Genomic DNA, 26,242 nt, shown 5'->3' on the forward strand with positions numbered 1-26,242 from the left:
CAAAGAATAGCAAGGAAAGATAAAGTCTTCCTCAGTGATCAGTGCAAAGAAATAGAGGAAAAGAATAGAATGGGAAAGACTAGAGTTCTCTTCAAGAAAACTAGAGATATCAAGGGAACATTTCATCTAAAGATGGGCACAATAAAGGACAGAAATGTTATGGACCTAACAGAAGCAGAAGATATTAAGAAGAGGTGGCAAGAATACACAGAAGAACTATACAATAACTAGATTAATCTACCATATTAGTTGCTGTTTTGCCTGTGTTCTTTGTTTCTGTTTGTGTCTCCTTTTTTCCTATCTTTGTGATTAACTGAGCATTTTGTAGTTCAATTTTCTCTCCTCCTTAGCATACCAGTTACTTTTTAAAATTCTTTTTAGTCATTACCCTTGAGTTTACAATACATGTACAATTAATCCAAGTTCACTTTCAAATAGCATTATACCACTTCATAGATAGTGTAAGTGCTTTATAATAGGAAAATAATCCTAAAATCTTCCTCACATCTTTTGCATTCTTGCTGTCATTCGTTTCACTTATACATACGCATGCATATTTTAGGGACTTCCCACCCAGATAAAGTGGTAAAGCATCCTCCTGCCAATGTAGGAGACACAAGAGACGTGGGTTTGGTCCCTGGGTCCAGAAGATCCCGTGGAGTAGGAAATGGCAACCCATTACAGTAGTCTTGCCTGGAGAAACCCATGGAGAGAGGAGCCTGGAGGGCTACAATCCATGGCATCGCAGAGTCAAACATGACTGAGTGACTGAGTACATGCTGAGTACATATTCTAACTGTGCACCTGTCACATATATTATGCATTAGCATACATATTCAGATACATTGTTATTTTGAACAAACTGTTATGTTAGATCAATTAATAAGACAAGTAAAAGTTTTATTTTGCCTTCATTTATTCCTTCTCCAATGCTTTCCTTTCTTTATGTATATCTGAGTTTCTGATCTATATGTGTTTTCCTTCTCACCAAAGAATTACTTTTAATATTTCTTGCAAGGAAAGTCTACTGGCAACAAATTCCCTTAATTTTTGTTTTTCTGAGCATGTCTTTATTTCTCCTTCACTTTGAATGATAATTGCACAGAACATAAAATTCTATGTTCTTGTTGGGTTTTTTGCTTTCCTTTTAGCATTTTAAATATTGCACTCTTCTCTCTTGTTGCTCACATGAATTCTGAGGAAAGATCAGATGTAATTCTTATCTTTGTTCCTTTACAGGTAAGTTCCCCCCAACTTCTTACAGAAAGTTTTCTTTAGTTTTGATTTTCTGTAGTTTCAAAATGATGCCCAGATGTTGGCCTTCATCGTGTTTGATGTTCTCTGAGCTTTCTGTACCTGTGATTAAGTATGTGACATTAATTTGGGGGAGATTCTGTTATTATTGCATCAAATATGTTTCTTTATCTCTCTTCCATCTCCTTCTGACATTGCTATTTCCTTTATACTATATTATGGATACACTTATGTAGTTTCCCCATAGTTCTTAGATATTCTATTCCTTTTTTATTTTTTCTACTATTTTTTTTTCTGTTTGTTTTTCCCTTTTGGAGGTTTCTATTGAGATAGCCTCAAGTTCAGAGATTCTTTCCTCAGCCACATTCAGTATACTAATAAGTCCATCAAAGACATTCTTCATTACTGTTACATACTGTCTACTTATCCATCAGAGCCTTAATTTTATTAATCACCATTGTTTTAAATTCCTTGTCTTATAATTCCAGCATCCCTGCTGTATCTGAATCTGGTTTTGATGCTTACTCTTCACTCTTCAAACACTCTTCAAAATGTGTTTTTTATTTTTTAAATTTTATTTACTTATTATTTACCTTTTAGTATGGCTTGTAATTTGTTTTAAAAGCCAGACATATTAATAATATACTGGGTAAAAAGAACAACTATAATCCTTTAGTCATGTGACTGTATGGTATGTGGGCAAGGGGACCTTTCTGTAAGCTTGTGATCAGATCTCAGTGTTTTAGTGAGGCTCTTCCTCATGACTGTGACCTTCACATGTGTTTCTGAGTCTTGCCCCATTCCCACCCTCATCAGTGGGATGACATGGCTGGAGGGGCTTGTCGCTAAGTCATGTCCAACTCTTTGCAACCTCATGAAATGCAGCACACCAGGGTTCCCTATCCTTCAGCATCTCCTGGAGTTTACTGAAACTAATGTCCATTAGGTCGGTGATGCCATCCAACCATCTCATCCTCTGTCATCCTCTTCTCCTCCCACCTTCAATCTTTCCCAGCATCAGGGTCTTTTCCAATGAGTCACCTCTTCGCATCAGGTGACCAAGGTATTGGAGCTTCAGCTTCAGCATCAGTCCTTCCAATGAATATTCAGGTTTGATTTCCGAATTAATCTTGGTGAAGGTTTTTCCCTTACCCCAGGTAAGTTAGGCTCTGAAAACCACTGCAGGCTATGCTCCGGTATAACTATTTGCTCCAGAAAGCTGACCCTGTTAACCTTGTTAAAAAGAACAGAATATGTAGATTTGTTTCAGCATAATTCCTTTTCCCATCCGCCTACCAGAAATACAATCTTTGTTTTTCCTAATCACTGTGAGAACTCGGCAGAACTCCAGGAAGTAAAAATCACAAAATTGTGTCATCCCCCCACGTCACTGACTGAGCCCCACTGTGGTTTTTGTCTCTCAGACCTCTCCATACTGAGCTTCTAACTCAGTTAGAGTTCAGGTTTTCCACCCTGATGCTGGTTCCTGTGGTTGTGCCAGCTTTTGGGTTTCTGCCCTGGTAAGTAGTGAGTCTCCGTATCTTTCTGAGTATCTAAGAGGATTTGTTCATTTTCTGGTTTGTTTGACTTTTCATTTGTTAGGATGAAGTGACTACTTTCAAGGTTCTCATGGGCTGGACTGGAAACCAGAAGTTCCCTCACTAATTTTTAAAAATCTGAATGCAGTAATTTTGCCTTTGGTGATTCCTACCATTCCAATATAGTTATGTCACATTTAAAACTTAAGATTTGTATTATTGATTAGTAGAGAAGGGGTAAATTCCCTTCCTTTAAATAACTTTTAGCTTTCCTTGCCTTTTACGTGCCTCATTTTCCACTGGTATCCTTAGTTTTCTATTACTCATCTCTAATTTGGGCTTAAACTCTCTCAGAAAAATACACCTCCCTTCGATACAATAAAACAAATCAAATACTCTTTTGGTTTCCTTTCTTTTTAGTTATTTTTTATTCAATTCAGTTCAGTCCCTCAGTCGTGTCTGACTCTTTGTGACCCCATGAATCGCAGCACGCCAGGCCTCCCTGGAGATTGCTGTCTTTCTTTTCTAATTTGTACATGATTAGTCTAGGTCTGCTACCTAGCTGTCATTCTACAATTGCTTTTCATCATCATCAACTGGAAAATTCTTATGACATCTCTCAAAAGTTAGATCACCTATTTCCTGAATGCATATTTTTTTCTTTCTTGCTTACCCATTGTTTTGATGGAGCATATCCTACAGCATCTTCCTAAGAATGGGTGTGGAAGGTGACATTTTCATGAGTGTATGTCTGGAGATGTCCTGACTAATTGCCTCATTTAATTGGTAATGTTGAGGAGTATAAATTTCTGTATTGAAAATCATTTACCAGAATCTGCTGTTGCATTGGTTCCTTTCTCAGTTTGACTGTAGAGAAATCTGGTACTGGTCTAATTCCTGAAGTTTTTGATGCGACTTGATTTTTTTCTTACTTAAGACTTGGAAGATCTCTTCATCCCCAGTGATTTAAAATTGCATGACAATGTGTTTTGATGTGGTTCTTTTTCATTCATTTTGTTGGAGGCCCCATAGGACCTTCCAATATAGAAATATGTGTTCTTCCAGGACTTCACTCCATCAGCTGCATTAGGCAGAAAAAATGAATCTGTCTCCATTTTTAAAGAATCTTTGTGGAGAGGCCTCGGATATCAAGGGGAATTTTTTTTGCCAAAACTCCCTAATAGGCAGTTTTTTTTTTTTTTTTTTGCCAAAACTCCCCCTAATAGTCACAGCTAAACACAAATGTAATAGAAGCAGGTAGCCTCTGGCAGGAAAAAACAGCCTCTTGTTATTGCCTATGTTTCCACACTGTTCTCTCAATGATTTGATTTTCTTTTTAATGTTTTTGTTGTTCAGTTGTTATCATGTCCAACTCTTTGTGACCCCATGGACTGCAGCACACCAGGTTTCCCCGTCATTCACTATCTCCCAGAGTTTGCTCAAATTCATGTCCATTGAGCCACTGATGCCATCCAAACATTTCATCTTCTGTCGCCTCCTTCTCCTCCTGCCCTCAATCTTTCCCAGCATCAGGGTCTTTTTCAGTGAGTCAGCTTTTCACATCAGGTGGCCAAAGTCTTGGAGCTTCCATGATGGCTCAGATGGTAAGGAATCTGCCTGCAATGAAGGATACTCTGGACATGAATTCGATCCCTGGGTTGGGAAAATCCCCTGGAGAAGGGAATGGTATTCTTGCTGGAGAATTCCATGGACAGAGGAGCCTGGTGGGCTACAGTCCATGTGGTCCCAAAGAGCTGCACATGACTGAACTAGCACTAACTGATTTAATGTGAAAAGAGAGAATGTTTTCCAGGTATACAGTTTCAAAGATGGACTGATAGAGATGATAGGTAAATATGACACTTATATCACAGATGCTTAAGTTGCACCCATGTCATTTATCTTGACAAAGTTTAAGTTTCCTTAGCCTTTATAGCAATAATTTTCCTTTGGTGAGTCCATGGATTAAGTTGAATGAGTTTCTAGATAATGATCAAACAAGATTTGGGTAAAGGACCTTAAATCATATTGAATCACTACAATGTCCTGAAACAATGGCTATAATTTAACTTTAAAAAAAAATTTGACCAGAAAGAAAACCCCAGCATTGCCTATTTGTTGACCACAGTTGTATGAATACAGTGTTACTGATCACTTCAGGTAAAGTGTAGTGGACAATACATTTCTTAATAGGAAAAACAGTTAAAAAAAAAAAAAAGTACAGGAATACAAAAGAGGTTATTTAACAACAGTTGAAAAAAATAACAAATTTAAAGGAAGTCATTTTAGTCCTACTCTGTTGAAGATAAGAAAGCTCTGAAAAAAGCCTTAAATAATGTCAGATTTATATGAATAGTTGAAAAACAACTGCTTCTTACAGATCATTATGAAACAAAGATAAGAGAATTAATTTTAAAGTAATTTTAAACTTTAAATATAAGAAGAAAGAAGCTGATTATACATATATATATATATATATATATATATATATATATATACTAGTACTAAATTAGACACTTGATCCTTAAAATTCTTAGGGTGTCTATAAGTAGCTTCCTATTAACTCGAGCAATTATTTAAAAGTTTTTTTTTACATTTACTTAATTGTATACCCAGAGAGATAAATATATGTGCTTCATTACAGAGGATTTAACAAAAGTACTATTCTCACTTGTATCTTTAGAAATGTACCATAATCCAACTTTATTAAGATGATACTTAATGATTAATTCTGAAGATATGAGTTCTGCTATACATATGAGAATGAACAATTAAAATAATGCATATCTCAGACACAAAGCTTGATTTGTTAATATAATTCAGTGAAATCAGAGAGAGCTATGGAAAAATTAGTCAGTTATTTTCTGCCATAGGTTGTTTGCTTTTCACAGAATCAATTCACTCCCAAGTACAGACTAGGATTTTTCCATTCCACACACAACTACTATCCATTTTGGTACCATCCTCTGAATCAATGGCCTTGTAAGCAGCCTAGACTTTCACAAAAAAATACATAGGACATTTAGGGTGAAGCTCAGTATTGTCTTATGTCAACAGATGGCATCACTTGCGCCAGATTATATGCAGAAGAAATCTTTTCTCAGGGGAGCACTGGTCTCTAGATGTTGTCCTGGCAGATCAGGGCACTTTAAGATTAGTTTCCGGTGTTGCTGGGCAGTCTCTGAAGGCTGAATCTCCTCCTCTTCCCATCACCCACGTACTTCTTATCCTTTTGTCTTCCTCACCTGCCACTGATCATGCTTCATCACAATTTCTTCCTCAGACTTACCAGATAGGTGATGTTCATCTCTTTACTTTGGTGTTGCAGAGTAATCTGTATTTTTCCTTATTCATTCTCCAAAGTATTTTTTAACATATAAACTATGCCATGTTTCCTTCACAGATTTCATTTTAGATTTTTGAAACACTTTTTACTTATTTCAGTAAAATCTGATATTATATATCAAAACCTTTACCTCACATATGCAAAGGTTTTGGTAAAGACTTTTAAACCTGGCAACAGAGACACATTTAGATGTGAACATATACCAGTGCTTCCCATCCCCCACACTTTGATATTCTCATGCAGATAGTTTGGTTGGGACCTGTCTTAGTCTGTTTAGGCTGCTGTAACAAAGTACCACAAGCTAGGCAGCTTATAAACAACAGAAATGTACTGTTTCACAGCTCTGGAGGTGAGGAAGGTCAAGATCAAGACAAACACCAGCAGATTTAGCACCTTATAAGAGCAAGCTTCCTGGTCCATTGATAGCCTCACATGGCAGAAGGAACTAGGTAGCTCTCTGTGGTCTTCTTATTATAAAGGCACTAATTCTAGTCATGAGGCTCTACCCTAATAATTTAATCACCACAAAGGCCCATTTCCTAATACCATGACATTGGGCTTTTGGTTTCAACATGATTTTTTTTTTTTTTTTTCGGTGGGGGAGTCACAAATATTCAGTTCATTGTGCGTGCATGCTAAGTCACTTCAGATCAGATCAGATCAGTTGCTCAGTCGTGTCCAACTCTTTGCAACCCCATGAATTGCAGCACGCCCGGCCTCCCTGTCCATCACCAACTCCCGGAGTTCACCCAGACTCACGTCCATCGAGTCAGTGATGCCATCCAGCCATCTCATCCTCTGTTGTCCCCTTTTCCTCCTGCCCCCAATCCCTCCCAGCATCAGAGTCTTTTACAATGAATCAACTCTTGGCATGAGGTGGCCAAAGTACTGGAGTTTCAGCTTTAGCATCATTCCTTCCAAAGAAATCCCAGGGCTGATCTCCTTCAGAATGGACTAGTTGGATCTCCTTGCAGTCCAAGGGACTCTCAAGAGTCTTCTCCAACACCACAGTTCAAAAGCATCAATTCGTCGGTGCTCAGCCTTCTTCAGAGTCCAAATCTCACATCCATACATGACCACTGGAAAAACCATAGCCTTGACTAGATGAAACTTTGTTGGCAAAGTAATGTCTCTGCTTTTGAATATGCTATCTAGGTTGGTCATAACTTTCCTTCCAAGGAGTAAGTGTCTTTTAATTTCATGGCTGCAGTCACCATCTGTAGTGATTTTGGAGCCCAGAAAAATAAAGTCTGACACGGTTTCCACTGTTTCCCCATCTATTTCCCATGAAGTGATGGGACCGGATGCCATGATCTTCGTCTTCTGAATGTTGAGCTTTAAGCCAACTTGTTCACTCTCCACTTGCACTTTCATCAAGAGGCTTTTTTTTTTTTTTATTCTTCCAATTTTATTTTATTTTTAAACTTTACATAATTGTATTAGTTTTGCCAAATATCAAAATGAATCCACCACAGGTATACATGTGTTCCCCATCCCGAACCCTCCTCCCTCCTCCCTCCCCATACCATCCCTCTGGGCCGTCCCAGTGCACCAGCCCCAAGCATCCAGCATCGTGCATCGAACCTGGACTGGCAACTCGTTTCCTACATGATATTTTACATGTTTCATTGCCATTCTCCCAAATCTTCCCACCCTCTCCCTCTCCCACAGAGTCCATAAGACTGTTCTATACATCAGTGTCTCTTTTGCTGTCTCGTACACCGGGTTATTGTATTTCATCTTAACTTTCTGCCGTGAGGGTGGTGTCATCAGCATATCTGAGATTATTGATATTTCTCCCGGCAATCTTGATTCCAGCTTGTGTTTCTTCCAGTCCAAAGTTTCTCATGATGTACTCTGCATAGAAGTTAAATAAACAGGGTGACAATATACAGCCTTGATATACTCCTTTTCCTATTTGGAACCAGTCTGTTGTTCCATGTCCAGTTCTAACTGTTGCTTCCTGACCTGCATACAAATTTCTCAAGTGGCAGATCAGGTGTTCTGATATTCCCATCTCTTTCAGAATTTTCCACAGTTTATTGTGATCCACACACTCAAAGGTTTTGGCATAGTCAATAAAGCAGAAATAGATGTTTTTCTGGAACTCTCTTGCTTTTTTCATGATCCAGCGGATATTGGCAACTTGATCTCTGGTTCCTCTGCCTTTTCTAAAACCAGCTTGACATAAGGAAGTTCACGGTTCGCATATTGCTGAAGCCTGGCTTGGAGAATTTTGAGCATTACTTTACTAGCTTATGAGATGAGTGCAATTGTGCGGTAGTTTGAGCATTCTTTGGCATTGCCTTTCTTTGGGATTTGAATGAAAACTGACCTTTTCCAGTCCTGTGGCCACTGCTGAGTTTTCCAAATTTGCTGGCTTATTGAGTGTATCACTTTCACAGAATCATCTTTCAGGATTTGGAATAGCTCAACTGGAATTCCATCACCTCCACCAGCTTTGTTCATAGTGATGCTTTCTAAAGCCCACTTGACTTCACATTCCAGGACATCTGACTCTAGGTCAGTGATCACACCATCGTGATTATCTGGGTCATGAAGATCTTTTTTGTACAGTTCTTCTGTGTATTCTTGCCATCTCTTCTTAATATCTTCTGCTTCTGTTAGGTCCATACCATTTCTTTCCTTTATCGAGCTCATCTTTGCATGAAATGTTCCTTTGGTATCTCTGATTTTCTTGAAGAGATCCCTAGTCTTTCCCATTCTGTTGTTTTCCTCTATTTCTTTGCATTGATTGCTGAAGAAGGCTTATCTCTTCTTGCTATTCTTTGGAACTCTGCATTCAGATGTTTATATCTTTCCTTTTCTCCTTTGCTTTTCACTTCTCTTCTTTTCACAGCTATTTGTAAGGCCTCCTTGGACAGCCATTTTGCTTTTTTGCATTTCTTTTCTATGGGAATGGTCTTGATCCCTGTCTCCTGTACAATGTCATGAACCTCATTCCATAGTTCATCAGGCACTCTATCTATCAGATCCAGGCCCTTAAATCTATTTCTCACTTCCACTGTATAATCATAAGGGATTTGATTTAGGTCATACCTGAATGGTCTAGTGGTTTTCCCTACTTTCTTCAATTTAAGTCTGAATTTGGCAATAAGGAGTTCATGGTCTGAGCCACAGTCAGCTCCTGGTCTTGTTTTTGCTGACTGTGTAGAGCTTCTCCATCTTTGGCTGCAAAGAATATAATCAACCTGATTTTGGTGTTGACCATCTGGTGATGTCCATGTATAGAGTCTTCTCTTGTGTTGTGGGAAGAGGGTGTTTGTTATTACCAGTGCATTTTCTTGGCAAAACTCTATTAGTCTGCCCTGCTTCATTCCATATTCCAAGGCCAAATTTGCCTGTTACTCCAAGTGTTTCTTGACTTCCTACTTTTGCATTCCAGTCCCCTATAATGAAATGGACATCTTTTTTGGGTGTTAGTTGTAAAAGGTCTTGTAGGTCTTCATAGAACCATTCAACTTCAGCTTCTTCAGCGTTACTGGTTGGGGCATAGACTTGGATTACTTTGATATTGAATGGTTTGCCTTGGAAATGAACAGAGATCATTCTGTCGTTTTTGAGATTGCATCCAAGTACTGCATTTCAGACTCTTTTGTTGACCATGATGGCCACTCCATTTCTTCTGAGGGATTCCTGCCAGCAGTAGTAGATATAATGGTCATCTGAGTTAAATCACCCATTCCAGTCCATTTCAGTTTGCTGATTCCTAGAATGTCGACATTCACTCTTGCCATCTCTTGTTTGACCACTTCCAATTTGCCTTGATTCATGGACCTGACATTCCAGGTTCCTATGCAATATTGCTTTTTACAGCATCGGACCTTTCTTCTATCACCAGTCAGATCCACAGCTGGGTATTGTTTTTGCTTTGGCTCCATCCCTTCATTCTTTCTGGAGTTATTTCTCCACTGATCTCCAGTAGCATATTGGACACCTACTGATCTGGGGAGTTTCTCTTGCAGTATCCTATCATTTTGCCTTTTCATACTGTTCATGGGGTTCTCAAGGCAAGAATATTGAAGTGGTTTGCCGTTCCCTTCTCCAGTGGACCACATTCTGTCAAATCTCTCCACCATGACCCACCCATCTTGGGTTGCCCCATGGGCATGGGTTAGTTTCATTGAGTTAGACAACGCTGTGGTCCTAGTGTGATTAGATTGACTAGTTTTCTGTGAGTATGGTTTCAGTTTGTTTGCCCTCTGATGCCCTCTTGCAACACCTACCATCTTACTTGGGTTTCTCTTACCTTGGGCATGGGGTATCTCTTCATGGCTGCTGCAGCAAAGCACAGCCATTGCTCCTTACCTTGGATGAGGGGTATCTCCTCAGCGCTACCCTTCCTGTCCTTCAACGTGGGATAGCCCCTCTAGGCTCTCCTGCGCTTGTGCAGCCATGGCTCCTTGGACGTGGGGTTGGTCGTCCCGGCCACCGCCCCAGGCCTCGGTCGTGGGGTTGCTCCTCCAATTCTTTGCGACCCCATGGACTGTAACCCACCATGCCCCTCTGTCCATGGAATTCTTCAGGCAAGAATACTGGAGTGGCTTCTTTGTAGGTCCCTATATATTGGCATTTCCCAACTGAGATTCAAATAAGTAGTTTTGATTGAAAAATATTAGTTTATAGTGTATAATAGCCCTTTACAAAGCCTTTACATTAACCTCTCGGCACCTGTTTCAGGAAACAAAACAAAAAAAGAACAAATTAGATGCTCAATGTAAAATATTTGGCAGAGTGTCTTAGAACCAACTAAACATTTAGACCAGTGATGACGATATTTTTCATTCTTTTACTATTACGATAATCCTAATCCTCCTTGTAGTAATGTGGATTATTCTGAATGATTTGAAGAGTCTCTACCAGAAAGGTAGGCATGATAAAATACTGTACAATGACTAGTCATCTATTTACCATTATCTTTCATATGTAAACATCCATATGTGGGAAGCAATGTTTTGAGCACAATCAGTTCTACATTAATAACCCCTTTCTCTTAATAAATGTAAATTGGTTGCATTCAGATGTTCCTCATCAAGAGCTAAATTCAATTCTAAGTTTCTGTGAGCTTAATGGTGTTCTGTATTTGTCAAGATAGAAGTAGTAGGCCTTGATTTGATCTAATTTGGGTAACATGAGACAAAAGTGGGGGAAACTGAGGTGAAAGGGAAAGGTCATGAGTGAAGTTGTAAAATTTACATCAGGAACAAAACAAAATATATTTATAAGAAAGCAAGCTAAATCTCGTTCATTAAGGAGTAGCAGGCAAACAGAATAGTTATTCAGTGAACCTGGTGGAAAAAAATTATTTTGCCAACTGATTTTTAGATCTATCACAGAGATTAATCCTGATGTTCAATAGAAATCTAGAAAAATAAAATAGAGTACATATTCAGTAGAGATATCTTTCATAATGAGTTGATGTTTTCAGTTTGCATTAGGTGTTCTGAATCACAAAGACAGCCTGGGCTTCTTCCCTTTGTGTTTAAGAATTCACATTTCTTTAACATACAGAAGGGGAGAGTTTTCTTTACTTTTATTTAGTCATTTTCTTCTCCAGAGTAAAATTTACTGACACATAAACATAGTTAAACATCTTGGGAATATTTATTCTCAGAAGAGAAGGTGATATGGCCTAATAATTCTAAGTATTTTCAAAATTTTATCTGCCCAGGAAACAGAAATAAAGATAATGCACTAAAGCTGCCACACAATAGATTTAAGTTAGACATAAAGAAAAAAATGACAGTGAAGACGACTAAGTATGAAAAAAGGAATACAATCAAGGTCAGTAAATAGATATTCTTATCAGATTTGATTATTCCTTGAATTTAGTGTATGAAAAAATATAACCCTCAGAAATTTCTTACTGTACTGTTCAGTTATCATTGATTCACAAAGTTAATTTGAACATTGTTTGCATTTTAAAGAGCAATATAGATGTTTTATGAAACAAAATAAAACCATTTATTTTGAATAGATTAACATCTGAAATGTGATTGGGATAAAGCATTTGGGCATGTGTTAGCAAGAAGTTGTGTTTAAGTGACACATTTAAAGATGATTTAAATAATTCTTGCTTTTCACTCAGTTTTAACAAGTACCCTTAATCACTTGGGCTTCCTAGGTGGCTCAGTGGTAAAGAATACACCTGCCAATGCAGGAAACAGGGGTTTGATCAATGAGTCCAGAAGATCCCCTGGCCAAGGAACTGGCAACCCACTCCAGTATTCTTGCCTGGGAAATTCCATGAACAGAGAAGCCTTGTGGGTCACAGTCTATGGGATTGTAAAGAGTTGGAGTGACTGAGCATGCATGCACAATAAATCACTTATTCCTCCTAGACTGAAAAGTTTCCTAATATAAACATTCATGCATGCAAGTGTTTTATATACTTTTATATATTGTATTTCTCTAATAATAATAATAGTAACAACAAGGCTAAGGAGAAAAGGAAAAATAAACCCATTTGAATGCAGAGCTCTAAAGAATAGCAAGGAGAGATAAGAAAGCCTTCCCCAGTGATCAATGTAAAGAAATAGAGGAAAACAGTAGAATGGGGAAAATTTGAGGTCTCTTCAAGAAAATTAGAGATACCAAGGGAACATTTCATGCAAAGATGGGCACAATAAAGGACAAAAATGGTATGAACCTAACAGAGCAGAAGAAATTAATAAGAGGTGGAAAGAATACACAGAAACTACACAAAAAGGATCTTTATGACCCAGATTACCATGATGGTGTGATCATTCACCTAGAACCAGACATCCTGGAATGTGAAGTCAAGTGGGCCTTAGAAAGCATCACTACAAACAAAGCTAGTGGAGGTGATGGAATTCCAGTTGAGCTATTTCAAATCCTAAAAGATGATGCTGTTAAAGTGCTGCACTTAATATGCCAGCAAATTTGAAAAACTCAGCAGTGGCCACAGGACTGGAAAAGGTCAGTCTTCATACCAATCCCAAAGAAAGGCAATGCCAAAGGATATTCAGACTACAGCACAGTCGCGCTCCTCTCACAAGCTAGCAAAGTAATGCTCAAAATTCTCCAAGCCAGGTTTGAAAAGTACATGAACTGTGAACTTCCAGATGTTCAAGCTAGATTTAGAAAAGGCAGAGGAACCAGAGATCAAATTGCCAACATTTGCTGGATCATTGTAAAAGCAAAAGAGTTCCAGAAAAACATATACTTCTGCTTTTGACTGTATGGATTACAACAAACTGTGGAAAATTCCAGGGAAGATGGGAATACCAGGCCACCTGACCTACCTCCTGAGAAATCTGTATGCAGGTTAAGAAGCAACAGATAGAACCAGACATGGAAAAACAGACTGGTTCCAAATTGGGAAAGGAGTATATCAAGGCTATATATTGTCACCCTGCTTATTTAACTTATATGCAGAGTACATCATGTGTAATGCTAGATTAAGCATTTCCAGGATGGACTAAGCACAAGCTGGAATCAAGATCGCCAGGATAAATATCAATAGCCTCAGAAACGCAGATGACACCACCCTCATGGCAGAAAGTGAAGAGGTACTGAAGAGGCTATTGATGAAAGTGAAAGAGGAGAGTGAAAAATTTGACTTAAAACTCAACATTCAAAAAACTAAGATCATGGCATCTGGTCTCACCACTTCATGGCAAATAGATGGGGAAATAATGGACATAGTGAGAGACTTTACTTTCTTGGCCTCCAAAATCACTGCAGATTGTGACTGCAGCCATGAAATTAAAAGACGCTTGCTCTTAGAAGAAAAGCTATGACCAACCTAGATAGCATATTAAAATGCAGAGACCTTACTTTGCCGACAAAGGTCCGTCTAGTCAAAGCTATGGTTTTTCCAGTGGTCATGTATGGATGTGAGAGTTGGACTAAAAAGAAAGCTGAGCACTGAAGAACTGATGCTTTTGAACTGTGGTGTTGGAGAAGACTCTTGAGAGTCCCTTGGACTGCAAGGAGATCCAGCCAGTCCATCCTAAAAGAAATCCATCCTGAATATTCATTGGAAGGACTGATGCTGAAGCTGAAACTCCAGGACTTTGGCCACCTGATGGGAAGAACTGACTCACTGGAAAAGATCCCGATTCTGGGAAAGATTGAAGGCAGGAGGAGTTGGAACGATAAAGGATGAAATGGTTGGATGGCATCAATGACTTAATGGGCATGAGTTTGACAAGCTCTGGGAGTTGGTGATGGACAGGGAAGCCTGGTGTGCTGCAGTCCATGGGGTCGCAAAAAGTCAGACACGACTGAGTGACTGAACTCAAAAGATGAAATAGTGTATTAAGAGTATTAATGACCACATAAATGGAGCTGTCATCTTATGGATAAATCAGCAGTGTGTCTATTGTTGATGGCTTTAAGATAGAGTAAAATGCTATACTCTTAACATTTTTAGCTGCTCAGAGTATCTAGTAATGTTCACAAGAGTTTAAATCTTGTTTAAATTTCTAAGTTCTGCCTATAAAATTATCACCTGAAAGATATGTTCATTTCTTCTAAAGTTAGTGTTAACCTAAACCTGATTAATATGTAGGCTGGGAAACATTGGGAGGTTGGTTTCTCCAGTTTAATTAGCCTTGAGTGCTGATTTGTTTTGATAATATAAATAATTAGTTTAACCACAAAATTGATGTAACAGAAATAATTGTCAGGCAATTAAATACTGAAATGATTTCAACTCTTGGGAAATATATAGTAGTATGTAAGGATAGTAATAAAATTGAGATACACTTGGGCTGAAGTACATCAGCCCAAAAAACATCTCTTACTTGATTTTTAAAAAATAATTTTACAGATGCCACATTGTTCATATTAAAAAATTCACTAATATAAATTTACTACATTTATTCTTGTTTTTTTTCCCCTTTATAATAAAGTTTTGCATGTTTGCTAATGTTAAAATAATTGTTCTTTGGAATTCACAAGTTAGCAGGCCAATTTAGTGGGAAGAATGTAATAAATAATGAAACAATGTTTGTAAATTCAATATAAAATGTATATGTAAGTTTCCTTTTTTATGAAATTGGAATTTTTTTAGCTCTGAAGAGAAGTATGTTTTCCTTTTCTACGTGTATATGATAAATAATATAGTTCAAAAACGACACCTTTTTTTGACTGAAGCCATGAAATTAAAAGATGCTTACTCCTTGGAAGGAAAGTTATGACCAATCTAGATAGCATATTCAAAAACAGAGACATTACTTTGCCAACAAAGTTTCGTCTAGTCAAGGCTATGGTTTTTCCTGTGGTCATGTATGGATGTGAGAGTTGGACTGTAAAGAAGGCTGAGCGCCGAAGAATTGATGCTTTTGAACTGTGGTGTTGGAGGAGACTCTTGAGAGTCCCTTGGACTGCAAGGAGATCCAACCAGTCCATTCTGAAGGAGATCAGCCCTGGGATTTCTTTGGAGGGAATGATGCTAAAGCTGAAACTCCAGTACTTTGGCCACCTCATGCGAAGAGTTGACTCGTTGGAAAAGACTCTGATGCTGGGAGGGATTGGGGGCAGGAGGAGAATGGGACGACAGAGGATGAGATGGCTGGATGGCATCACTGACTTGATGGACATGAGTCTCAGTGAACTCCGGGTGTTGATGATGAACAGGGAGGCCTGGAGTGCTGTGATTCATGGGGTCACAAAGAGTCAGACATGACTGAGCGACTGAACTGAACTGAACTGAACTGAATGTTTTAAAATTTTATGCTTAGGTTTTATTTTTTTTTTTACATTATGCAATCAGGTTGTATTTTTTACTAATACTACTTTATGATAGTGGTAAGAATTTTTATGTCTTATCATAAGTGTTCACATTACATATTGGCAGTCTTATTTTTGGCTTTAACTCAGATGTATATGCAGACTGATGTTCAAGTATCATTAGTCTTTCTAAAAGGACATACTGCAAACAAATCAGTGAAAGGCCCTGATCTTTGATATATTTGCTCTTCCTAAAGAATCACTATCAAAGAATTACTAAAACTTCATGACTTCCATTCATCATTAATTTCAGATGATTACTGTCTACCATAAGGAAATATACTGTTTCAGTTCTCATATGTAAAGTACCCTACTAGAGTAATACAACTGATTTCCACATATGATATATCATTTCTAAATTTATCTGAAGCATCCTTGAGTGTCGAATTAAAATTATTTGAAACTAACATTAATTCTGTCCTAATGAATTGCAATAAAATTTAAAATTAAGTATATGGGGTAAAGATTCATTCACTATTGTTATCCAGTATTATTTTAAAATGTATCTGTTATATTTTCTTTCTCCCCTATTCATTCTCTGAGGGATTACATTATACATTATATCCATTCATTTTTCTATTTTGTGCACAATTCAAATATTTATGCTTTCACATTTAATAAGTGAACTCCCTTAAAATTTATGATGTATTAAGTAGTCCTGATCTTGTGTAATGTATAAGAACAGAAATATATATTCATAAAAATCTTATTAACATATTTTAATAACATAAAACTAAGGGCCCTTTACCAAAGCATTAAGTTATTAATGAATCATGTGAAGGGTGTGGGTATTTGATCAAAGTGTTTTCAAAACACTAAGGATATTTCTATTTCTGTCTTCACAGTATCTGATGTGTATGTGGCATGGCATCACCCAACCCAATGCAAAATAAAATATGAAACATTATAATCTGAGTTTATTCAGATCACCAGGATATACATTTACCTTAAAAATTAACTAGATGAGATATTCTAGTTAATTTTTAAGATAAATGGCCACCACATATATGGCCTTCCCTGGTGGCTCATATGGTAAAGAATCTGCCTGCAATGCGGGAGCCCTGGGTTCCATCCCTGGGTTGGGAAGATCCACTGGAGAAGGACATGGCAATCCACTCCAGTACTCTTGCCTGGAGAATTCCCTGGAGGGAGGATCTGGTGGGCTACAGTCAATGGGAATGCAAAGAGTCAGACACACCTGAGTGACTAAGCACACACACGCACACACACACGCACACACACACACACACACACATATATATACGTATAAGCATGCTTTCTATATGCAAAAAGATATAATCTAATTTTGCTAGTTATCTATCTCTGCCATTAAATATTTAAACTATTAAAACTGTATATATATATTTTTGGAGGGGCATAGTTAATTTCATAAATAGTTATTTTCTCCATGACATCATGACATATCTTCTTAGCAGTTACAATGTCTAAGTATTATCATTTGTCTAACAATAATACTAGTTGACATTCCCATTGTCCAAACTCATCTTTCTGATCTGCAATTCAATTTTATGTCATTTTGCATGGCAATGAATTTCTTTTTAATACACATTTCTATCTAAACTCCCATGTTTTTAAGCAGAAATAAATGAACAGTGTCTTTCATGTTTGCCCAAAGTATAGTTTGATAGTCTTCTCAAATTTAGATTTGTGCACTTGACTAGTATGATTAAACTCCAAAGAATAGCAGAAAAATCAACAAGTTCAAAAAGAGACCACTGAGTGAATCACTGTTATAAATCAAGTTAATTTGCAACATTACTTTCTAGTTGAAATTATAAGATCTTAGGATAATTATATTTCTTAACTATTTTGAAGGTACTGACTTGAATATTCATTTTAAATTACCCAAATGCTTTTAAAATGAACACTTCATCTTTTACATAACAATAGTAATATTAATTGCATCTTATATTTATGTAATAGCTTTTATTTTACTTAATATAGTCCATACATTATCTCATTTAATCCCTATATCAACATTTTTTGGTGTATGTAGCATTGTCATTCTCATTCTATACATGAAAGTTATTAATTTTCTGAAGTTCTTACAGATAAGGATTGGAGACTGGGGCTCTTGAACCCAAATCTAAAATTCTTACCCCTATACCAGTACTAACTTGCTACTAAAAATAATCAAATAAACTAATAGTCATGAAAATCAGGACTTGGAAGGAAAATCAGGACTTGGAAGGAAAATTTGAATTTGTCACCCATGAAAATGTCTTTTCATATATTTTCAACTTTTAGAATTCTCATTGTGCCATACAATAAAAATAGTTTTCTGTCTTTGGAAATGTGGAGGAATTATAAGAACTCTTTGTCCTGAATCCATTATTCAGAAGGACATGAACCGACATAATGGTACACAGGGCACTGTTGGTGACCTTCCTTTCCCTAAAGATGGGGGTGGATGCTGAGAATTTCTCTCATTCTGTCTCCAGGTGGGTCTACTATTTGCATGCTCCACTGCACAGCTGTCAAAGGGCTTGCCCTGGGATATGACTGGGCTGGATTTAGAAGGAGCTGGTCATTGAATAGCTCTAGTAATGCTCGCATCTCACAGTTATACAGCTGACAGCTCCTTTTGGTGGGGAAAGCTTGGATATATTTCAAGGTGATTGTAGTTTTGTCCCTCTGGCAGCAAGCTGCTGCAACCAGCTTAGCCCATTATCCTCCTCTCCCACTGGATTTAAGCCTAGGGAGAAGTCTGGGGCTTTTGTCAGAATAGAGGGTAAGAGATAGATAATTATCCCCCATTTGCACTCAAAGAGAACTGCGCTATATTATAAAGTAGCCTTCAATTACTGAAATGGGCTTGTCTACAGTTCCAGTGACTTATAAATTAGTCTTTGTATAGCCTTATTGCTAATGATGTTGTACTTCTTGTATCTCATACTTTAAGCTTTATTAAACAAAACTTTATTTAACATGTAGCATTTTTAGCATTTAGAGAGTAATATTTAACATTCAGAGATCAATATATATTTTCATTTCAAAAATTTTATTAGATTTTGCAGTACACGTGGCTACTGTGACCAAATTGATCAAAAGCTCCACAGTGCATTGTCTACATTGTAATTTTTCTCAATTTGACCCTCTTAATCTCATGGGGGCAGTTCTGTAAAATCAATGCAAAGTAATTAGAAAATTTTAAATTCTAGATGTTGTGAATATATCAGTCATCTCCTTTAATATCCACTCAATGGAATACCTTTTATAAATACTATCATTTAATAAACATATCTGGAAAATAAAGTTCCCATAGATCCTAATTAATTAATGATGTAAATTTGCCTTAGCATATTTGGGGGAAAGTATTTTCAGTTTTCTATCCTCCAGTAGCTCAGCATCACTTTCACTCCCCTTTTGAGCAAAAATTATAGTCAGAGATGAGCATTTCAATTTGCAGCTGACAGTTTAGGGTTAAGATATGATTCCAGGTAACAGAAGCCAATGAGAGTACACCCAGTTGATGTTTGTGACATCATCTTCCAGTCGGAGTACATAGAAGCGCTGAGGTAGCGTTCAGCTTCAGCCCCAGTGCCATTATGATGGATGTTTACATCTCTTCATTGAGAGCCAATTATCTCGCTTTTGTGTGAGGCCCAGGGATCACTCATGCTGCCAGGCTGCACGGAGCACTGTTGGATGTAGCTGAACCAATTGTTTTCTCTGTCTCTGGTAAGAGCCTCTTCTGTTTTACCTTTTCTTTCAAAATAAGGGTAGATGTATGTAACAGGGGAAACAGTATGAGAAACTGGTGTCGGGGTTGAAAAGGCTTACTATTTGGTCAGCTTTTAATCAGAGCACTGTTCAGCAGCATTAAAAGGAAGTGTGGATTTAGCGAAATGAATTTTAAAAGAGCACACTAACGTGCACCTGGAAAACGAATTTGCAGTAGAAAAAGAACAGCAGGTAATTCAGCTTTTCTTTTGAAAAAGGAAAGTAACTTATGAGATTATTATTATGAATATCTTTAAATATATGTGCATATGTATACACTCTGCTTCATTGCCTTTTAATTTGCTATTAGTAGCAAAGAGTAGAAGTAAAACTGGTCCATCAGATAGTGTTGCTATAAATTTAAAATGAGTTAAAGTTTCTAATTGTTAAATGATAGTTCTTTGGAACAGTTTTTGAAAGTTGTATCTATATGGGAAAACAGAATTTACCAAGGAAGCAAAGGCTTTAGCTTCTGGAATGAAGTTGTAGTACTTTATAACCATATTTATTAATTTTAGCCTAAGGAAATAATACTAGCAAATAGTTTTAAAGAATGGTATGTTTTTTCTGGAATTGAGAGATGTTAAAATCGTATATTTCATTAAGTGCTTTTGAATGCATAACAAAATTGTGTGTTTTATTTATCTGAAAAATATTTAAGTCCTGAAATTAAAGCTTTCAATCATTTAATTATTTATTAGTAGTGATATTTACACCTGGGGATCCTTACGGTATTGTAGCAAAACAGATATATTTACAGCTGTTGAATTACTATGGCCATAGGTTATTAAATTTGACAGGAATCCTGAATAATCAAATACAATAAAAGCTTTTAATTGACTGAGAATTTTCATATGCTACCAAATGAAGAATTCAGAAAACTTGTAAGTCCTCAAATATTGTCTATTATCACAGTAGAAAGCAGTAGACTATTGTTATCTTAGAGTGGAATGATATTTATGAGATGAAGACACAGAAAAGTGTAAATAGCTGTTATTTACTAGAAGATGTTGTCTTATTTTAATAGCATCTCCACTTCTTCTAGGGTAATAAAACTTTTGAATAATGACTTGTCCATCAAGCTGTGACACGTTCATGTTTTTCAGATTTATTTTTACTCTTCTTTAACATAGAATATTTCTGCATGTGCAAACCAGTAATTGGGACAATTAGACATCGGAGTTTGGAGATGCTCAGTTTGTGCTTGGAGACAGCAGGGACTTCTCAGCTATGTCACACTTCTCTCTCTTCCACCAGCCCAGTCCTGTTTGTCAGTGCTTGACATTACTGTTGTTCGACTTGTCTCCTTCAGTCAATTCAGGTCTGAACAAAACTGAGTTTATAGAAAGTGTCAGACATGTATTAATGGAATCTAAAGAACTGAGATTGTTGTCTCAGTCAGGACAATTTATAATCAACCAAACCTCAACTGCTTAAAAGCATGATCTGGGGTTAATTTTTTTACAGGGAGATTTATGTTGGCCTACTCCATAAATTTCAAAAATCTAAAACTGGGAGTCCAAAAGTTTTGATAGGATGAACTTGAAAGCCTGATCCACAGCTTCAAAATGATTTTTTTTTTTTTGCCATTAAGTACTTCAAAGCGGAGTTGAGTAACTCAGAGGTATTGACTGTCTTTTTCACAGGTGATCAATCTTGAGTAAGGTAAAGCATTTGTTTCCTAACACTTAATTCTCCAAAAATCTATTTATATCATCTGTCAACAATGGAGAAAATCTTAGCCAATTAACAGTCTACACATTTAAAATTGTATTTTCTGCTGTGTATAAATGCTTTCCTCAGTGGTATAGTCTCTAATCACAAATGCACTGCTTTGGTAGTGATTACAGTTTTTAAATTGTTTATCTCTTTGTTTTCCTTTGAACAACTACATACAATATGAATATACCTGATGTGATACCTGGATGGTAGATTTCATTGACAGAAAGTTTTTGATTTTAATTTTTTTTTTAATAGAGGACATCAAGGGGATTCTAGCGATTTTCCATGCCACAAATCCCTAGGAAGAATTCTTAGAGCAGGGCAACGTAGGTGAAAGAGGCATGTGCTACATGTATCCCTATGTTAGTTGCCTCCTTTCTGATACATATGTTTTTATCTGAGTTGTTATCATCTTGTATCATTTTGCATTTTCCTTCTCCATATTATCTTATCCAATTTTTGTAAATTGTGTAGCAAGTGAATGTTACTAAGTGACAGGTTTTACTAATTTTAAGAAGAGATGGAGAAAGTGCACAATGATAAAAAGATTCCTAATATTCCCTTCTGAAGTTCTTTGCATTTCCAACAGGCTGAGGGTGATATATTGATTTCTTTTCAAAAGTGTTCCTCATATTATTACTTATTCCGTAATAACATTTTTGCCTCTTAAACACCTTAATCTTCTCCTACAACTTGATTTATATAAGCACCTTTATTAGTGTCTTTAAATTACTGAATGCATGTTACCATTTAGTTTTCTACTTTCTCAGTTGAAGTATTTGTAAATGTGATGAATTCTTGACACTTGCCTTAACAATGTGAAATTCTGGACTTGCATGGCCAACTCTTTAGTGAAAAGCATAATTTTGTAACCACAATGTCATCTTAGTGTAGGCTTATATTAGTATGTGAATGTATGGATATTTAGGTGTCTACACTGCATGCATAAACATAATTCTTACAAGTACTTTAAAATTGTAACAGTTGTTTATATGGATATACTATCATTTGTTCTTAACATTTGATATATGATAATGTTATTGATACTATGGTACTAAGGAAACAGAGACTAACAGGTTTTAACTTATTGCCAGGATCACCTAGTCAGTACATCAATATATGAAGAAGACGCAGAAATAGATTTTCAAATTTTAATGCCCCTAATCAATCAGTATCTTTTTCCTCTCTCTCTCCCTTCCTCTTTCCCTCCCTCCCACCATGTATCTGGCTATCTAACTAGTCTACTACTAGTTTTATTTTATTGTCTACCCTATGATATGTACTCTTTAGGTGCTTGGGATTTATTTAGAATTGAACAATATAAAAAACCGTTGCTCTTGTTCATGTTTATGTTTTTCTGTCTGGCAAGCTCTACTGTTTTAAATTACTAAAAATATAGAGTGTATTTCAAGGTGTGGCTGAAAAAAAAAAAAACACAGAGAACTTGCTAGGAAACAGAAAACATGAATTAAAGGATGGGCTTATTTGCACTTCTTATGTATCTATGTATCTTTAAGTTTGCAGGTATGTTCTAACCTAAACTAGATTTGCAAAACTCTAGATATTTTGAAAATGTCTGTCAGTCATTTTATAACTTATATTTTATTCTGAATGTGATCAATGCAACTTTACAAAAATAAAATGCTTAAATTACAATAGATTCCCCAAAGAGCATTTTAAAACAAAATTATCTTGTACTGCAGAGCATATTCAAGCACTCTAACTTTGTATTTATCCTCTATAATAAAGTTGCTGAGGGTTATAATGTATTGAGTTTACAGTTGTTTGGCTTTAGAGTTTAGATAGTATAAGTAGAGTGAGAAATTGGTGAATTTTGTCTTTCTTTTTATTAAAAAAGTTAACAATATCTTCCAAATGATGAATAAAGCAAAATAGAGATAATCTGAAAATTAGCACCCATTTTTCAGTAGTTTGGCATATATTAATTCTAGTTCCTAGGGCAGTTGAACTAAAAGTAAGATTTACTACCCATTGAATTTATTTACAGATGCCCAGTGATTTAAAAGAAAAAAAAAAAAGAGGGAGAGAGAAGCCTGAAATCTAGCCTCCTCAAAGAAAATCAATCTGCACACAGAACCTACCAATTGAAGATAAACCACTTTTAGATGGTATCATTTAATTAGCCAGTGAAGAGTCTATCTAGTGACATACACATAAATTGTAAAATAACTCCAAGTTGCCTGCATGAACTTGATTTAGTACAATTTTTTTGTGTTTGTTAATATTGAATAATAATAAAATTATATCACTGAACTGAACTTAGTCCTTTTGCTAATGTGCATTTGAAATGGGCAGAATGAGGGAGTAAAATTAGAATGTAATAATAGTATGCATTAGCTAAATTCAAGAGATATTAAGCCATACGTGTTTTGCCAAGACAGTGGGCCTTGAATTTAGCTAATTTTATCTAATAATATTCCAGAATTAGTTTTGATAACATTTATGATAAATAAAATGTAAACTGACATCCAAGTGGGTGTTTTAAGTGTAAGAAGGGTCTACTAAAAGCAGAGGATTGTTTTGTAGTACTGAGTATAAGGAGTTTGGTCACAGTCTTCATTCAGAAGTGCCCCTCTGCCCTTATGCCATGGCACACTGTAACTCAGAGGTGTACTGTAGCATTTGAATCAGTGTGAAAATGTATTTTTCCTAAAATGGAGTATACATATTAGTACTGCCAACTCAGAACTGTGTGAAATTTATAATGTGGAGTAAAACATGATAAAATCTGCTGTAATTGATCAAGAGGCATGATGGAAAGTTCAGTTCCAGCAACTGTTCTCAATTTTAAGTGCATGAGAGACTATGAATGGATGAGCAAATAGTTCGGCTTAGCAGATAATAGCAGATGTTCTTAAAGATAATTTTTGTTTGTTTCTGTATTAGTTTTGCAAGCACTGTGGTAAAAGTATGGTTTCTGGGACCAGACTACCTGAGTATTAATACAGTGTCTTGCTTCCCCTCTTTCAGGCCTCGGTTTCTACCTATAAAAACTGAGGGAAAAAGAATTATCCACCCTCATAGGGTTGGTGAGAAAATTTTGTGAGCAAATCTTATGAGCACTGGGAACAGTGTCTGGCATATGGTATGTTTCTAATCAGTGTCACCTCCTTTTAGGATTTTTATCATTACTGACTTGTTTAGTATTGTGTGTGTGTTTATGTGTGTGTGTGTGCATGCAGTCATGTTTTAGTTAAATTAGGAGTTTCATTAAAAACCAATTTTACAAACAAAAATCTCTGGTATAGCACAAATGGAAAAACTTTGGGAACTATTCCTTCTAATGACTGTTTAAAACTTGATACTAATCTCAGAGGACTTTAGTGCTAAATGGATAACCTTATCCACCTGCAATGTGGGAGATCTGGGTTGGACCCCCGGATTGGGAGGATCTCCTGGAGGAGGGCATGGCAACCCACTCCAGTGTTCTTGCCTGGAGAATCCCCATGGACAGAGGAGCTTGGTGGGCTACAGTCCATGGAGTTGCAAAAAGTCGGACATGACGGAGCAACCAAGCACATAGCCTTATCACTTATTATACATGAGATTTTTGATATGTCTTAGATTTCACATTTTTAATAAAAATGAATTAAATAAAAATGTATTAAATAACATTTAGGAGATTTTTCCTTGCCTGGAGAATCCCAGGGACGAGGGAGCCTGATGGGCTGTCATCTACGGGGTCGCACAGAGTCAGACACGACTGAAGTTACTTAGCAGCAGCAGGAGGTTTCTCTAACTTTAAAATTGCATGATATGGGATGTTGCCTGTGTGTACATACACACACACATATATATGTATAAACGTTCCTATGTGTATTTAACATAAATGGAAAATCCTATAGATTTACATTTTGCTTTATTTGCCTTTAACTTTTTAATTTTATTATTTGTTGTGAGTTGGTTAGAGTTTGAAACTTGTAATTATAAAACGTTTATTTATTCTGATATTTGTGGAGGTCAGCACTCTCCTTCTTTACAACAGCTCATGCTCTCACTTGGGTGATGGAGTGGTGATAGAATAAGGCTAAAGTCCTTTTCTAGCTCATGCCGTTCTGAATCCCTAACACCCTGAAAGGCAAAATAAGTGTGTTTTGATTTTTAAAGTCTCTCTGTGTGTTATGTGTGTGTGTAGATGTTTTGCTTTATTTTAATGGAATGTGCCTAAACTTACATTAAGAGAGATACAGACAGAAAAAGATAAAAATTATTAATTTCTCTTCAGTTCACAATTTTGTAGAATCAAGGTGTTAATATATTGGTAAAACATTTTTTAAAAACCCAGTCATTTTACTAAGGTATTTTTGTTCCTTTACTTTTAAATGCTCTGGCTTATTCCATAAATTCTTTGAAGCATAGACACACAACTATTGAACACCTATTACTTGCCAACAATGAACAAACCACTACCAGTGCTCTGAAAGGGCGCATGGTCTAGAGATCAACATGTAATTGAATATAAATAATTACAATATATTGTGATAGTGTTATAGTAGAGATAAGTACAGAGTGCTGAGAGAAAATAGACAAGAAATGACTTATTCTATTAATACCTGGAAAAAAAATCAAAACTTTTCCAAAAGAAGCTATTATTTTAGGTGACTTTTTAAAAATGAGCAAAGCATTTCCCAGGTGGAGATCATCAAAGGCTATTTCATACAGAGGGGCCTCCAGTAAGGATGGCATCCCCTCCTGTGGGAGGAGAAAGCACAGTGTATTCAGATAAGGACCAGTGTTTGGAATGACTGGAGGCAGGGACCAGGAGAAGCTAATTAGCAACTAATTATCAGAACAAATGCTGGTTGTAAAAAACCAGTAGGGACAACCTGGTCGTAAC

The 26,242-nt window shown here is 36.5% G+C and overlaps 1 protein-coding gene across 4 annotated transcripts in view; it reads left to right on the forward strand.

Annotated features, from left to right (window-relative positions):
* The window catches only part of MGAT4C (MGAT4 family member C), a 772,354-nt gene that overhangs the window by 452,357 nt on the left and 293,755 nt on the right, over positions 1-26,242 (forward strand). The window contains exon 1 of one of the 4 annotated variants that reach the window (XM_027543213.1): positions 19,358-19,620. The exons of 2 other annotated variants lie outside the window; for them this stretch is intronic. The gene's annotated coding sequence lies outside the window, so the exon portion shown is untranslated. Of the gene's footprint in view, positions 1-19,357; positions 19,621-26,242 lie in introns of those variants that run through there. One more of the 4 variants, XM_027543215.1, reaches the window with a different exon arrangement.

The sequence above is a fragment of the Bos indicus x Bos taurus genome, chromosome 5 (genome assembly GCF_003369695.1).
Source record: "Bos indicus x Bos taurus breed Angus x Brahman F1 hybrid chromosome 5, Bos_hybrid_MaternalHap_v2.0, whole genome shotgun sequence".
NCBI lineage: Eukaryota > Metazoa > Chordata > Mammalia > Artiodactyla > Bovidae > Bos > Bos indicus x Bos taurus.